The 17,105-nt window shown below is 39.7% G+C and overlaps 1 protein-coding gene across 4 annotated transcripts in view; it reads left to right on the top strand.

Moving 5' to 3' along the window:
* Positions 1-17,105, top strand: part of il1rapl2 (interleukin 1 receptor accessory protein-like 2) — a 389,317-nt gene that overhangs the window by 316,348 nt on the left and 55,864 nt on the right. The window lies entirely within an intron of this gene.

Here is a 17,105-nt window from a genome sequence, read left to right as displayed (position 1 = left end):
TGATTTTTAAAATGTGGCTAAACGATGGTGCAATTGCTAGTCTTGGAGCCAGAAGTTTCTGGCGCGCGGTAATCCTCCCCCTGTTGGGGCAAATTGGGTCCGAAAACAGATGGATAGATGGTACTCCTCCATGAAAGCCTCCTGTTTTTTCCATGAACATCCGTTTTGATCAGCTATATCTTGATGCAACCTGGAGGAGTACATGACCTCTGCACTTTGAGCTTGACCAGGTACAAATTGTTAACAGAAATCTGCTGCAAAGTGATGTCTTCAATAGTCTAGAGTGGAATTATGTAAGAGTTTGATGCAGTTAATAGCAGAAGCTGTGGGTGAATGTTTTTTGTTTTTTTTTAAACAATTGATTTATCAGCGGTTCAGAAAAAGAGGGAGTAGTACCGTGTCATGATGCCGCAATAATAACCGTGCCCTTTACGAACTGAGCGGCGTGTTGGGCTGAATATTTCTAAGTGCTTTATGTGACTGCATCAGCTTTTCCGGGGGCTTCTAATAATGAGGTCATGAAGGAAGTGGGTGGCAGAAGTCTCAAGGTGATTTAGTGGAAGAAATGTGAAGAGGCAAGTCGGGTCAGCAGAGGCTCGGACGAAAACAACAATCAGGATGGCGTTTGTATGGATGTATGGAGAGGTCTTTGTTGGTTTGAAGTGTAGGCAGAATGAATCCCCAGAGATCATAGCTAACCACAGCCGCAGTGTGTTACGGAGGGGATCGGTGTCACTGTGGTTATGAAATGTATTCAACCCCTTTGGGTGGTTTTCCCTTTTTATTGCCTTTACAAACCACTCATGATCAATAAAGGCTTTTTTTGACAACAAATAATAAAAAAAAGAAACAACCTTTAACATCATAATCAGAAAACTGATTTCTACAAAATAATGCTGATTTTTAGTGGTTGCATAAATATCCATCCATTCTAGATTAATATTTTTTAAGAGTGTAGAGTTTTGGGCGTGCTGTGGTGGCGCAGGGGGTTAGCACATTTGGAGGCCTTACTCCTCGACGCGGACGTCGCGGGTTCGACTCCCGGTCCCGGCGACCTTTGCCGCATGTCCTCGCCCTCTTTCCTGTCTGCCTACTGTCGCAAAAAATACGAGCCACTAGTGCTGCAAAAACTCTTCGGAGAAAAAAGAGTGTAGAGTTTTGGTCCTGGCTCTACGTAGCCTGCTAAGTATTCTGTGTATTCTCTTCTTTTTCATTTTGTTTGTCGCTCTTGGCCAAATAATAAGTCAGTTTTCACATGTCTCATCATTTCTCTGCTGATGACATTCAGCTGTATTGTTCCTTCAGACCTTCTGAATACTGAAAGTTCTCGTCAGTGACTGCGATTAAAGGGAAATCTTAATTATTTGTCCTGACAGTCAAATAACTGAAATGAGGCAACACCTTGGAGTTTTAGTTTCTTTTGTTAAAGCCTCAGGCCTCAGAGACTTTGGCATTATTTTGGATTCTGCCATTTCAATACAGCGCCATCCTCATTGATTAATCAGAAACTGCAGCCTCGTGAACACGCTGCTAAATGTGCTACGGCAGAGAAACAAGTCTCTGTTACAGGTAAACCATTTATCCACCGTCATGGGTGGCTATGCTAACTATTATTAACGCTCACACTGGCTCACAGTGGCGCACAAATCTCCATGATTGACAGCAATAAGACCCGCCTCCTGGCAGAAGGCAGACAAACTTGTTTTTTTGTTGTTTTTTTTCACAAATTTGTCTCATACCATACTGTCACAACATAGTGATGGTTTCAACAAATATGGTTAAAAAATGTTTAATTCATGGCGTGCTGTGGTGGCGCAGGGGGTTAGCACGCCCCACGTTTGGAGGCCTTAGTCCTCGTCGCGGGTTCGACTCCCGGTCTCGACGACCTTTGCCGCATGTCTTCCTCACCCTCCTTCCTGTCTGCCTACTGTCAAAAAAATACAAGCCACTAGCGCCGCAAAAACTCTTCTGAGAAAAAAATGGACAAAATAAAAAAATTTTTATTTCAATATAAGTTACATATTGCAGCTTTGCTGACTAGCAAACACAAAGTAAGCGGTTGCTTATTCCGGTTGGATTAGCTGTTAGCTTTAGTGTCTGTGAGCACATAACCTGGAGCTGGTGTTGTTCGTGCAGTTTTGGTGAGGAGCCGCCTTCCGAAGCCCTGAGCAGTCATCGCCTGGGTCTGTGGAGGCCTCAGGGTGCAGGGTCAGAGGTCAGGTTTGGCTAGAGAACAGCTGGCAGGGATTTCAGCATCTTGGCCGAGTTAAATGAAGGATAGTGGATCTCTGAACGCTCGGCTGGCCCTCCCGCTCCTTGTCGGCACGCACTCTATACCCTTTTGCTGTCCCGCCGCGTTTTTTGCTCCTTTCGCCTCCGTCTGCCGGCGAACAGCAACGGCTTCTGATCGATCTGGATTCAAACTTTTCCAAATCTGGCAAGAGGCCAAAAGAAGATCTTCCGACTTCCGTCTCAGGATGTCGTTTTCCTAAAAATCCGTGGAAGGAAATGATGGACTGGAAATAAACGCGGGAAAAAGGATCTAATTCAGATTTGCTTGTGTGCCAAACAGTGTGTTGTGTTCTGTAGTGAGCCCAGTTGGCTGCCTTCCTCACCAGCTGGGTGCGTGTGTGCGTGGGTGGTGTGTGTGTTTGTGTCGGCACAAGTGCATGCATGGGTTTGCCCTGCTGTTCAGCGGTCTCTCTGACAATGTTAACACCGTAGGCAGAAATGTTCTGATCCGTGTGTGTGTGCGTGTGTGTGTGTGATGTAGTAACAAACAGACCCCGAGGCCTCTGTACACCGACTGCAGCAGGGACACCTTTTAATGGGCACTGCAATATAAAACACACACACACCCACTCTCCTGAAAGCAATAAAGGCTGCATACAAGACACACACTCGGTTGCACACACTCCGGCAGTCACACTGTGACCCTGCGGTACATTTTTAATTATTGTCTTGTTTTAACCTGAGGAGGATTCACATCAGCAGCCGCAGTGGTGTTGCTCATTTCCCTCCCACCCCTTCCATCCTACACACACACGCCCACCCCCACGCACACGCCTTTCCTCTCTGCTTCATGTCTTCTTTTCCTCTTTCATCTCTCACTTTGTCTCTTCTTTTCATCCTTCGTTCTTTGTCTCCAGACAAGGTGGGGTTGCTCGTTTACGAGTGAAAGCGTTTCATCTTTGTGTTTCCTGCACTTTTCTGGAACAACTGGATGTAAACGCATCCGTTTTGTTTGTTTACAGATGTGAGGGAAAACAACATCGACGAAGAGAGAACACAGAGTTAGAAGCCGATTTAACGTCTGAGTCCATTTGGAAAGTGTTCAGAGCGCTTCACTTTTTCCACGTTTTATGTCACAGCCTTATTTCAAATTGTATTAGCTTAATGTCTTTCCTCAAAAATTCTCCACACAAATGTTTGAGATTGTTGCAGATTTATTAAAGGGGCAGTAAGTCGTCACAACATGGCTCCTCTATTAACCCTTTAACAACGTTTTTACCAGCGTTGCCCTGAGAACTAGCTCCTACAATTAGTTCCTCCAGGTGTTTGCTAATTGCTGCTGACTAGTCTGATTTTGATTGAATATCAAATTGAGTCCAACGGCTGATTAATTTCATCTGACGACGGTGACGTTCAGTGACATTCTGTTCAAAAGTAAACTCATATACTTTGGAACCAAACGACGTGTGAGCAGAATGAAGCTGTTATGTTTCCCGTTGAGGACAGAATGTGGTTGGTGGATGTTGGGTAATAATTCATATCTTCATTTGCACCTTTACTTTCACAGTGCACTCCTTGCTTTTTACTGTATTAGCAGAACCGAGGGTGCTCCCTACAGAGGCCCAGCAGCAAAGTGAGTTCAAATCTTGTTTTCATTCACAGCAGATACGTGAACAGAGCTGGAAACTTTTACAGACTAACTGTATTTCAATCAAGGTTTATTATGCGCATTTTGAAGTATCACATTAGAAAAGGTTGATGAAAATGACAAAAAAAAACCTTCCTCATTTTTTGCAAAAAAGTTGTTACCTTTGAAGTAGTTTTGAGTTTTCTGAAAAAGAGTTGATGTGCAAAAGTGGAGATGCAAGTGCAATTGTTTACTGTGGCTGTTTATATGTAGTTGCTACGGCAACAGTCAGTGATTTCTGTCACTGCAGAGAAAAAGTTACATGTATTCATCTGCTTGATGTGTGATCTGTTCAGCTTGTTGAATATTAACCAAACCAAATGACAATAAAACGCAATTGAATACGTTTGTATTTTAATCTGAAAGAAGTTGGAGAAAAATTACACAGAATTGTTTTGACGGCAAATTTCAAAGTAACGAACAATGAAAAAAACGTGGCTCCACATCTGGGTTGGACTCTCGTGTGTCCACTGGTGGGCACAAAACGTCTTCCTGGTTAATAAGCTTCAAACCAGTAGATGGAAACGCCACTAATTTGCATTTTCGTCTTTGCAGCATTTTAAAAGTTTGCTCAAAATTCACCAGACAATTAGATGGAAACATGGCGCATTCTGCCTCTTCTATTTCTTCATTTTTGTTGATGCTTTAAAAAAGCCAAAATACTAAAACAGCAGGGGTGTGGTCCTTGATATCTATCAATTTTTCAAGAGAATCTGGATCTTTATGACGGCGCTTCAGCGGCTTTGAAAGTACAGCTTAATATGGAAAATTAATGAGCAGCTTTTCAAGCTGAATGTTAGACTTGTAAAGCATTTAAAGTAGGTTGATGTTTGGACATAAATGAACTAGTTGGATCATTTGTACGTTTTTGTTGTTGCTCATTTGACTTTTTCTATAAACACCAAACATAACAGTCTTACAATACACGTCCTTTTTTACTAGAAGATGCCATTGAAGTGTTTGTCTCTTAGGCATAAAGCTAAAAAAAGAGAGCTATGAGAAACTTTGTGCTGTCTAATAATTTTCCCGATTTTTTCAATGGACGTTTTACACATTCTAAGTTTTATTCTCCAGTGTTGAATACGTCTGACTGAGGCAATTTGAAGTAATAAATTAAGATATTTTCAGAGAATTCACTGGCATATTTAATCGAGTAATTACCAAACAATGAGTTTCCATTATTTTTCTTGGTGTGAGTCGGGAGAATGGAGCAGATGAAGCGAACTGATGAATGCTGGCTCTAAAGGGAAAACTAATGGGAATGTTAGACCACCAAGGCGAAAGTAGATGAAGAAAGCACCTAAACCAAAGCATGAGAAATTGCATTACGGCTTAGTAAATTAAACAGCGTTCATGTAATGATTGGTGATCTAAAATGTTTGCCACCATTTATCACAGGGTCACTACGACTTTTTAAGGTTCAACATTTACTTCGTGTCGTTCTTCTCAACAATGCTGTCGGTTTCTAAATGTCATACATGAATTCGCAGAGGCACAGCTAACTACTCAAGCCAAACATTCACATCGTCTATATTTTCTCCTTCCCGTCGAGCACAAAATGTTTCCCGCTTTTAGATTCTCGCCCTTGTGCTTTTTGGTACTCCACCCCAATGTTGCAACTGATGGTGGAGCTGCAGAAACCTTACAGATGAGGAAAATTCCTCAGATTGAAAAGAAACATCCCTAAAGGTCACCCGGGTAAATACCAGCTCCTTGTTCTATGCTTCGCTTCGCTGAGAGAGTCTGGACTCTCGGCTATTGAGAAACGATGGCTTTCTGGAGGCGTGGACTCTGTTGAAATCTCAATCTTGGGTAAGATTAAAATTGTAAATCGTACCCGATGTTTGTCCGCGATGTGATCCGTTCACTTCCTCCACTGCCATTGCTAAAACTTCATGCGGACTACAATTCTAAAACGGCGCAGAACTCGACGTCATTGTTCAGAGCTTCTTCTCTTCGCTGTTCGGTTCAAATTCTACCGGTGGAATCCAAGTGAACGGGAAAAAGCTCAGGCTGAGATCTGAATCAAGCGGAATAGTGCTGGAAGGCAATGACCAGACCGCCCAAAGGTATGTAAAGTAGTACTACGGGGAGTGGTGTGAAAGTACAATTGGTTAATTCATGGACATGGCTCCGATCATAATTGATAGGTTTATTTTTGTCCTAACCTGCAAAGAATCAGCCAAAAACAGTGGTTACTTTTCTGCAGAACAGGAGAACTGAAAGCAGACGCGACGAATCGCTGTCAAACACTGTCTGGAATCAATTCTGCCAGATCTTTCTTTGCATTTCTCTTTATTGTATAGAAAAAGGAGGTTGGGCTTTTTCACACAGTCACACAGAGAATTGACCAACCGTCTTTACATTCTGGAACCTTCTGTGGACATGCCCTTACAAGGGCATGTGGCTGACCACAACTAATCAGTTACACATGGAGCTAATAACACATGAATGTTTTAACGTTTTTAGCTTCCAGGCAAACATCCTAAACAAAGTTAATAATATACTACAAAAGATTAATAAAGTACTACAAAAGAGAGAAGTTAAGTAGACATAAAAAAGAATAATAATATGAGAGTAATAATATAAAAAGAATAATATGAAAACATAACTTGTAAAATAAACTCATAAGTAAATGAACAGGAGGATAATTTTTCTGACAATAATGCTGTTAATACTCTGAAGAAAACCATTTAAAAAATATAACCAACTTTTGCCTTTAGCTAAGCAAGCACATATAAGTCTGACAAATTCTCTGACCATAAAAAGTCTAAAGTTATTTTCTTTTAGCCCTTTCAACAGTCCTTGTACATCAAACACCACAAAATTATTTATTTCTGCTGCCGAGTTGCCATCAGGAATTTTAACAGCTATGTGAACATTAGTATCCCTGACTCATTCGCACAAAGCTGGTATTTGCTTTTTAATGCAGTTTTAATTAGACAGAAGAGATAAATAAATGCCTCTAAATGTCACTCTGGGCAAATTATTGCATTTGTGAATTGTCTCGTCCGCTATCCACACGGCCCACATTTATCTGTTCTCCGCTCCCAGTACAATTGTTTTGTTTTTGGATTTATTAGTCATCAGTGATTTAGTAATTTGTGAGATCAGAGCTAAGATAATAGAATGTTTGCAATTATAAAGAGACAGTACGCCTCCTGCCAACTAAACTTTCCACTTTCCTTATGTCTGTTAATGGGTCTTCTTTGAACTTTGCTTCTCTATGACCAAAGAGTTTTTTGTTCTTTTTAAAAAAATGTCATTATTTCTTCTTTTTTTTTACAATGGCTTAGCTGACGAGAACTTTCACCTAGGACTTGACTTTTCCTTTTGTTTTTCTGGCCCTGTAGTTTTCTTAATTACTGTTTGTGCCTTTTTGTTGCATATTTGTGTTGTTGATGTTTGGTGTTGATCAAGACAGTCTATAAATATTGCCTGGATTTTGATGCGATTTGGTCGTGTCAGCCTCTGTGACTGTGGGATGTCCAGCCCACTCTGAGCAGAAATGTTCCCGCACAGAACACCAGACTCTTTTTCTTTAAGCCAGTGCCTCATCCAATGCCTTCTTGTTCCTGTCTACCAACTTTGGGTTTCTGCAGAGCTTGACTTCATGTCATCTTGAGTTGCTATTTTCCTTATGTACTTCTGGATGTTTGCTGTTATATTTTCTGGTGTTTACTGGTTTATGCGCTCCCTTATTTAGCCTGTTTTATATTATCAAAGTGCTGTATTCAATCTGAATCCCTTGGTGCATTGAGGTGTTTTCTTGTTTTATCCCCTCCCTTTTAAGGGCATTTTAAATGACTGGTAGAGCATATTGTGAAAGCTTGTAGTGTTCTTACCATTCACTTGGCTCTTTTTTTGTGGGCGTACTTAGTTGTGGCTGATTTCCTTGCTGCCTGAAGGTATTTTTAACTTTGTGACCTAGAAACCTGCATTGATGTCATCTTGAAGTCCAACCTTTGTGTGTCTTCCAAATACTATTTCCTGCACAAGCTTAGTCTGAATGGCCATTTAAATTTCCGTCTTGTATTTCTCAATTGAATGTATTAGCAAGTTTATGTCTTGGTCATTTAGCATGTAGCTTGATTTCATTAGCGTAAAGTAGGTGGCTGATGATCACTCAACTTAAGAACCCATATCCAAAAACACAGCCAGATCTCGGAAAGCAAGATCTTGTTTTTTCAGAGTCCTGTTTACAAATGAGGCGCAGGACATTGATGGGTAACGTGGTGTGCAGTGAAGCCACACCAACCTGTACAGTGACGCAGGTGCTGTGCAAGTCCGTCTTGAAGAGGAAACTAAGCTGAACGACGAAGTTCTGTTTACCTCAAACCTCAACTATGGTCAAGAGATCTGAGTAGTGACTGAAAGAACAAGACTGCGGATACAAGAGATCAAAATGAGATTCCTCTGTAGGGTATCTGTCCCGCAGAGATAGGGTGAGAAGCTCTGTCATTGACAGGAGGGGATCAGAGTAGAGCCACATCGAGAGGAGCCAGTTGAGGTGGGTCAGGCATCTGATTGAGATGCCTCTTGGGATCTTTCCTGGCAAGGTGTTGGTTTATGTAGAGGAGTCTGTGTTTCTCAGTGGACCTGTGAAGGCATTGAGATTCACCTGAAGCAGGGGTGTCAAACTCCAGTCCTCAAGGGCCGGCGTCCTGCAGTTTTTAGATGTGCCACAGGTACAAAACACTGGAATGAAATGACTTAATTACCTCCTCCTTGTGTAGATCAGTTCTCCAGAGCCTTAATGACCTAATTATTCTATTCAAGTGTGGTGCAGCAGAGGCACATCTAAAAGATGCAGAACAGCGGCCCTCAAGGACTGGAGTTTGACACCTGTGACCTGGAGGAACAAGGCAGGTACCCCAGTACAGGAAGATGATGAAGGTGTTCAGGCCTCTGAAGAACAATGGACTTGATTGTAGCTGGTATTTGAATGGGCTTCCTCTAGGATTTTCTTTTACATGAAGTTTTACTGAATGTCCCAGTGTTTAATATTATACAGTTCCAAGCACTCCACCTGTCATAGTTCTGTATCTGCATTTGGTCTTACAGTTTTAAGAGGCTAGCTGGTGCAGTGCTCCTATGATGTATGATGTTTGCCCCAAATCCCTTTTCGATTCTGTTTTTGTACTGACACTATTACCAATTCATCTAGAGGAGCTCCCATGTTCTCAAGACACAAATGTTTGTTCTGTGAAGTTGTAGAATTGCCTCTTTGCAGGGCTCTTTCACAGAAAGGATCCTTGGGTGAACGAGCCGCTTTGCTTGCTAGTTCCTACCAGGCGTAGAAATCCGTTAGAATAGAAGTAGACAACTTTTGAAACCTTATTTTAGCATCAGAAAGAGTAGACATTAAAGTTAAATGTACATTTGAGGTGTAAAGGCATTGGGTGATAGTGACCTATATACATGGTGAAACATTGGGGATTCAGACAGTATGAGGATTTTGTCACATACTTGATTGTTTTTCCTGCTCACTAAAATGACACCATGTCTCCAGTGACCACTAATACTGTATACAGATTTTCTCAAAGCCAATGTTTGAATCATACAAGTCATGCTTACAGATAGTTTCAGAGGTTCACATACTGAGACATATTAGATGCTAACGTGGGGGTGGCTGTGAAAGGCAGAGTGAGATAAGAAGTGTTTTTTCCCCCTTTTTCCCGTCTTGTCTCTGTTATTTTGGTCTTTCTCATCTCCCATCATATTTATCAGCCCCCGTCTGTCTGACTGTCTCTGTGAGGCGTCTGCCTCTGTCTCACTGTCTGCTTCCTTTTATATCTAACTGTTCCTTTGCCTTTCTCTTTGTGCCCATCAGTTCCATGTTTTAAAATAGTTGTGTACATCATTGTGCCGTTTCAGACAGCCACAGGGAGGTGGAGAACATCGGGTGGGAGAAGGCCGGAGTGAAATGATCGAGAGGTCTTTATATTTTAGCGTTTTGTACATTAGAGAAGGTGGGATGGCGTTTGCAAGTTAGTCATCCGACTGTATGCTGGGTAATTCAGAGCAGAGCAATGTGGTGCAGTGCCTCCATAGTGTCATTGGATCTAAAGCAAAAACATCCAGTGGAGGATTTCCTTTTCTTTGTCCAATTGAGAGTTAAAAAGGGGGCAAATTGGGAAGCAATGTCTTAAAGAAATAGAACATTTTATGAGAAATCAAATGCAAATGTGGTTATGGTAAACTGTTGGATGGTCAGCATTAAAATTATGATGTTTTGTCTAAGTTAGTAGGAGAAAGGTAGAAAAAATATAGCGAGCAAAACATATGAAAGTCCCAAATTTCTGTAGATAAGACTGTCACATTATTAAGTGTGCAACTGTGTACCGGGCAACACACAAAAGGATTGTAGACACGTTGCATGTTATTGTTTACATCTGGAAATTTGGCACATACGCACAACGGTGGAGGGCAAAAAGACGATTGTTTTACTTGTCATCCATAGCCGTGCTGCCGCGGTAGAGCAGTTCAGTTCAATTGAAACTGGAGATGTACAGTAGGTGTTATTAATCTAATGCACTGCGCCACAGCAAAGGGAAAAATAACGCTCTCAAAAAAAGATATTCTGGACTTACTTAAAAATGTAATGTCAAGTGATTCCACATAACTTTTTTAACTTAGTTGAAGAAGAACTCCAAACCACTTTATTATTTTTTTTATCTTCTGTGTTGGCTACGTTTCAAATAGACTCGTTGTCATAGCAACTGATTGACAACAATGCCACTACTGCATCAGGATGCAACACTGTTTTGAGGCTTCATGTTTATTTTGTGATCACTAATGCAAATATTAGGCGATTGCTCAGGTAGATTAGCTAATTTAAACACCTGCTCTACTGATGATCTGTCAGCGTTGGTATGCGGGTCACCTTATTTTTTTTTAAACTGAACTGAAACACCAAATTCTGCAGCACATCTACACGTTAAGTTTGTCAAAGTCAAGCTAGCATAGCTAACCTACTACCCTCTCCTTTAATACTTGTTTTATTAAGTTTTATTAAAACTTTGATATGACTATATTATCTAGTTCTAATAGTGTTGACAATTAGTAGCAGAACACTGCGTCTTTTTTACTTTTATATGTCAGGCGTACACTCAAGATTAGCGCATTACGTTTACAACTTGAAAGCTAAAGCCAATGGTAGTCATCACCACCAGCTTGCAGCTTTTGCCCTCGCGCAGGAAGCTGGGGGGCGGTACCTTACATGCATGACATCACGCTGCGTCATGTCTACAAAAAATATATATATAACTTAGTCAAAACATGGGGTTGATAAGTTTGATGCAATGACTGATAGACTTATATTTTTACCTGGGGTTCAAATAAACATTGTGGGAGCTGTGTGTACTAAACTAGGCCACATAGATTCACACAAGATGCAAAATAGTATCGTATATGAAATACAAGATGGCTACACATTAATTAGCATGCTAATTCAGAAACGTACATCTTCACTCCGCTAGCTAAATGTCTTTTTATGTTTTTATGTCTGTTTTATGATAGACAAACCACACTAAACAGAGGAACGGTCAAAGATGTGAGGGAGGAGAAAATCAGCTTCAAATTAGTTAAAAATTTAAATGCGGAGAAAAGAGTGACAATTGTTGTGCTCAAAGTACTATGAAATTTCTGAAATTCATTTAATTAATCGTCTGTGGAACTCCTAAAAAATGGTAATCAGTTTGCAACTCTGATGGAGAAAGGCTTGATTTGGGAGGAGAAACAAGATGCATGCGATGAAAGTGAGGCAGTTAGAGAAACAGCTGTTCGACTGTGTTCTTACAGGTAGAACTAACAGCGGCGAGAGCAACCCGGATTGGAAGAAGTGGGCTTTCAGGCTCGCAGGTTTGTTTAGTTACGCACAGATAAACTGTAAAATGTGCTTTCTCATCTGCACTGAGAGCTGGATGGACTAACACTCGACAGACAGCTCAGTCTGATCACGTCCAGTGATTCCCTCCCATTCACCTGAAAAAGATCTGCTCTTTGGCTCTTTTTCTTTTGTAGCACAAGCACCTCAATTGTCAAATTTACCCTTTTGAGCACAGTATCCAATGCTTCAGTGATGTTTTTCCCATGGATCTAATTGGAGATGTTACTTTTATCTCTTCTTTTCAGAAACAGCTACTGTTTGGTCTGTCTTTTCAACTCGGTTTCCGGTTATTTCTGCACCAGCAAAGCCAAACTCATTCATCGGGCCGTTTAGCTTTAACTCATTCATAATACTGAATGATTTCAGTACTATGAAATCTGAAATTATAATACAATCAACATTGTATTTGCAATACAGCAATGTTGTATTTGCTGAAGATGACAGCAAATACAACATATTGATCATTAAAGAAGTTCATGTATTTTGTTTTGTTTTTTTTTTTTTTAGCTAATTTTGTATTATTTTTCTCCAGTTATTTCAACATTTATTCAGTTTTAAATTGTATATATGTTAATTTTAAGTAGAAATTCACAGCTCAGAATTTTTTCAATCTCCAGTTTATAAAAAGATTTTACCTTCTGATAACAATTTTTAGCAAATTCAGATTTTGCTTACAAGAAAATGAATCAAAGGCAAGCCTTTCTACTGCTGTAAAACATATTTAATATTAGCATTGTTAGCATAGCTTTTAAAACATGTGTACCACTTAAAGATCCTCACCTTGACACACACACAAAAAAAATTCCTAACGGCTCCAAAAATGTCTTAATCTCCCACCTTCCTTGGTGGAGATTAAAGGCTTAAAGTGGTAAAGTTGGAAATTTGAAGCCTTGCTCTTATCTGCTAAAAGTCTTTCTCTCTTGAAGCCCAAATAACCTTGGAAATTTCTAAGCACACCATGATAAATGTTTTTTCCTCTTAGTACCTTTTGGTGCTTTTCCTTGTCTTCACTTTAGTGATACTGAAAGTTGTTAACTTTGCATCTTTTACCTTCCATACAAACGTCCACACTAAAGAGTGTTGGTTCCTACCTGCACAGCTTGGTAGTTCTTGGGGTTGTGCGTTGATGGTTCAGAAGAAGACAAACTGATGGCTGATCAGGGCTGAGGACACTAAAAAATCAGTCACCAACTGATTTCCTGATATTTCAAATTTCACATGAAAACTTGACATTGACTCTGATCAACTTTTGTCATTCAGATCCTTCAGATACTTGTCATTTTGGGGGGCTTTCCCCATGCTTTATAATTTAACAAAGGAAACTTTAATTCCTAGTCAATGTTTTGTTTAGATGCGTGAAGTTTAATTATAGAAATTCTTTACAGTCTTATTCAGGCGTGGGAGCGACAAGCACCACCTCACCTATAACTTCCTGTCGTTTACCAGTAGTAAGATCCGGCTGTTGATCACGTGACTCATGTGATGTGAAAAAATTTTTTTTTTTTGCGAAATGCATCTATTTGGATACGGCAGAATAACCATCTCATTTTGATAAAAACTTTTTTTAATCAAAAGTGGTGTGTTTCCATTAAGCAAATTTATTTTTGTAATTTCAATTTGCACAATTTCATGGTGCATGGAAACACAGCTCCTGTTAGGATCTCGACCATTTCTATCTCCATCTTTGTCTAAACAGTAGTTAATTTTCCTCTTGAAATAAGACTAAATAAGACATATGGTAAATTGTTATATATACATTTCATTAATTGAAATTAAATTTGACCCATTTTTTGTCGTCTTGGTACGGTGCCGTGAAAATTTGACCCATGTAAAGAGTTTTGAGAGTGAACAGTAATTTCCAATATTATCTCTTATTTTCCCACAAATATGCTTCGCAGGCAATCAAATGAGTTTACCTTTACCTATAATTTATATTTAGATTTCTTTGTTGCTGCCAAAAAAAAGATTAAACACCTGTCCTCAATGTTATGTGTTATGCATGTGTGTAGATTCGTTACAGTGAGCAAATCCGTGGATGGATGCAGTTACTATTACCCGACATTTTCACGCTTTTAACGGCTGTGGGAGCTCAAGGAAGGGAAGACAAATCCTAAAAGGCAAACAAGGGGTGATAGTTTTTATCTCGCTTTTAGGTGTTTGATGTTTTCAAACGCTTTCTGCCTCCTACAGCAGATAAAGCTCAGCTACTAATTCTTAAAAAGCTCACAAGAGCTGATCGACATGCACTGCCATGCTCTGCACAACTTTAAAAAGCAGCGGTAGTCACAGTAATGAATAAAACAAATTGTGAAGAAACAGTTTCGGCTTAAGTGAACTATACAGACGGAATGGAGGGTAAATCACAAGCATCGTGACGAAAATAGCCAAAGTCTGGAGCCGAAAACAGAGATTAAGCAGAGCTAAGTCGTGGCTTCAATACAAAGTTGTGGAAAAGTTAAAGCTGAAAGACGTGCAGGTGTTATTCCAGTAAAAGGTGGCTCGTATAAAGTTTCAACTCAGGGTGTAAACACATGTAATATAACTCAGCTTGGTATGGAAATGTTCAACTGTACCTGTTTAGGTACAGTTGAACATTTCCATACAGCAAAGACACACACACTGTCCAAAGTAAAATCAGGCCAAACTTCTTGTGTTTTAGGTCTGTCAGAACTACAAAAATGATTTTTGTTTGAGAATTGTTAGAAAACCTATTGAGAACACTTTTTTTTTTTTTTTTTTTTTAAACAGGTTTTCTTCGTAACTTTCTTTGAAGGAAGTTTACCTTTCGTCACCGAAAAGGTTAAGCCCGAGTCATGCAGTTTATGACTGTGGCTCTGTGGGAAGAGTATTTGTCTTGTGATCGGAAGGTTGTAGGTTCGATTTCAACTCCATCCTGTCACTTTGATGTGCCCATAGGCAAGGCATGTGACCCTAAATTGCCTGCAGATGGGTGTATAAATGGGTGAATGTGACTCAAAGCGCTTTGAGTGGTCAAAATGATTGGAACAAGCACTATATAAGTTCAGTCCGTTTACCAACAGACAGTTATTCCTAATATTGATGTATGTCAACTTCTAAAAATGTTCTTGCTGAGTTTTCTGACATTCAGCAAATAGAAGTAATTTTGAATGACCTAAAAACAAAAGAAGTTTTGTCTAGTTTAACTTTAGACAGAGAGAAAAAAAAAAAGTGTAGCCTTTTTTATTTGGTATATGTAAATGTCTGGTTTTAAATGAATTAGACTTGCAAGAGCCATTGATGTGTGTTGGTGAAAAAACCTAATTCAAACCTTAGGAGTCAACATTTTATCTCAAAGATGCACCACGAGCCATTATTTAGGCCTAAATTTAGGCAGATATGCAGCACAATTAAAACGACTCACATGTAGTTATTATTGATTGGTGGAAATTTGGTGTGAAATAAGCGGCTAAAGTTACAATCAAAGTAGATGTTTTGTGGGTTTTGCTTACACACAGAATAATAGTCCTTAAAACCATTACACAAGCTTTCTTTACAGTCGATCTGCTCCTCTGGAGATGCTTTAATTTTGTCATCGCTTCAAGCCTGGACACATTAGGGTTGTGTAGTCATATTGTGGCCTGCAGCTGGTTAAACCTCAGATGACTCAGACAGTTCGGGGAAATTTAATTTCCCACACAAGTCGTCTGCTTTTTTTCTGCTAACCGTCGTCTTTAAGCCAGATAAGTGGAACACTCCTGGATGTTTTGGAAGCCTCTGGTAAGAGCTGTCAGTCAGCCGTCACCTACTACCCAGTTCTGTCACAGAACCTCCCCTAAACACACACACGGTAAAACCACAGAGACTGAAACTATTAACACTCCTAACCTCATGTGGATTTACTCCTTTTTTAAACCCCTACTTTAGATTATTGTTCCGTTTTCAACTCGCTGCCTTCCAACCCGGTGGGAAATGTACTGTTTCTGCTTAGACTACTTGGCTTTTAGCCATCGGGTTGGGCCTTGGTTTAAATTCTACCTTGTTTAGCAAACATACAGACACCTTGCAACGTGACGTCACACAAGCATGATCCTGTTCTCCGGCTCCTTGCAAAAAACTGCTAGCTGATGATGACTACCATTGGTTTTAGCTGTCAAGTTAAGATAACAGGCCAAATCTTAACTATATTTGTGATATATAAAAGAAAAAGGTATGCAGTGCTTTGGTACTAATTGTCAACACCACAACAACCAGATAATGAGGTCAGAAAAAAGTTTGAATTAAAAAAAAATGGAGAGGGAAGTAGGTCAGTTATGCTAACATGACTTTAAAAACTTGAAATTGTAGATGTGCTGTGGAATTTGGTGTGCTTTGGTTCATGTTAAAAAAGAAAAGACAACCCACACATCAACTTTCTGGCAGGTCCTCAGCAGAGCAGGAGCAGGTGTTTAAATTAGATAATCAATCACTTCAGATGATCACTTATTAATAATCTCAAAATTAACATCAAGTATGAAAACATAAAACTGTAACGGACTGAACGTTCTGTTCTTAGTTTGCTTGATTTTTGGTGTTGCATCTTGCAAGATACACTAGTGGAGTTGTTGTCAGCCAGTTGCTATGGCAACGACTCCCTGTGTAAAGTAGAGAGCAACAAAAGCGAAGACTTCAAGTGGTTTTGAGTTGCTCTTTAACTGTTTCTCTGCGTTATTTTCCCCTTTGCTGGGTTGTATTGGTCTAAGTTAGTACAACCTACATCTCCAGGTTTCATTTTGTTAACAGAGTTGTTCTACACAAGCACTGCTATGGATGGCAATGTAAAAGAATCATCTTTTGGCCCGCCAGCATTGTGCGCAAGATGTAGTGAACAATAACGTGCAACATGTCTATACAATGCACGCAATGTTACAATCTACGTTAAATTATCTTCATCAAATTGTTGCTCGTCATTCTTTAAAGGAAGATGCTTGACATAAATTGCAGTGCAAACATGTGGAAGAAACACTTGTTTATTTTATTTAACCTTCTTTTCCGCTGGTGAGTCCAGAACAAATTCTTCTTTTTAATAACAACCTCAGTTATGCCTTGCAACAAAATTTACATTATTGGTGTATAATTGGACACTGATCAGAGCACATATGTTTATAAAATTTAGCAAGTGTTTTGTTTTTATCTTGGTAAGATTTAGTTTCCTTTAAGTAGCATCCTCTGACTTTAAGAACAGTGTGACATTTGCAGTTAATCTCAAAATCTTTTATAACCCTTGGCAGATTTGGATGTAAAATGATCTCAATAAGACAAGAAGTTTATTTCTTACAGGAAATGACACACACAGCT

This window comes from Xiphophorus hellerii, chromosome 23 (assembly GCF_003331165.1).
Source record: "Xiphophorus hellerii strain 12219 chromosome 23, Xiphophorus_hellerii-4.1, whole genome shotgun sequence".
NCBI lineage: Eukaryota > Metazoa > Chordata > Actinopteri > Cyprinodontiformes > Poeciliidae > Xiphophorus > Xiphophorus hellerii.
Note: the sequence above shows the minus strand (reverse complement) of the source record. Positions and strands in the feature narration are given on the sequence as shown.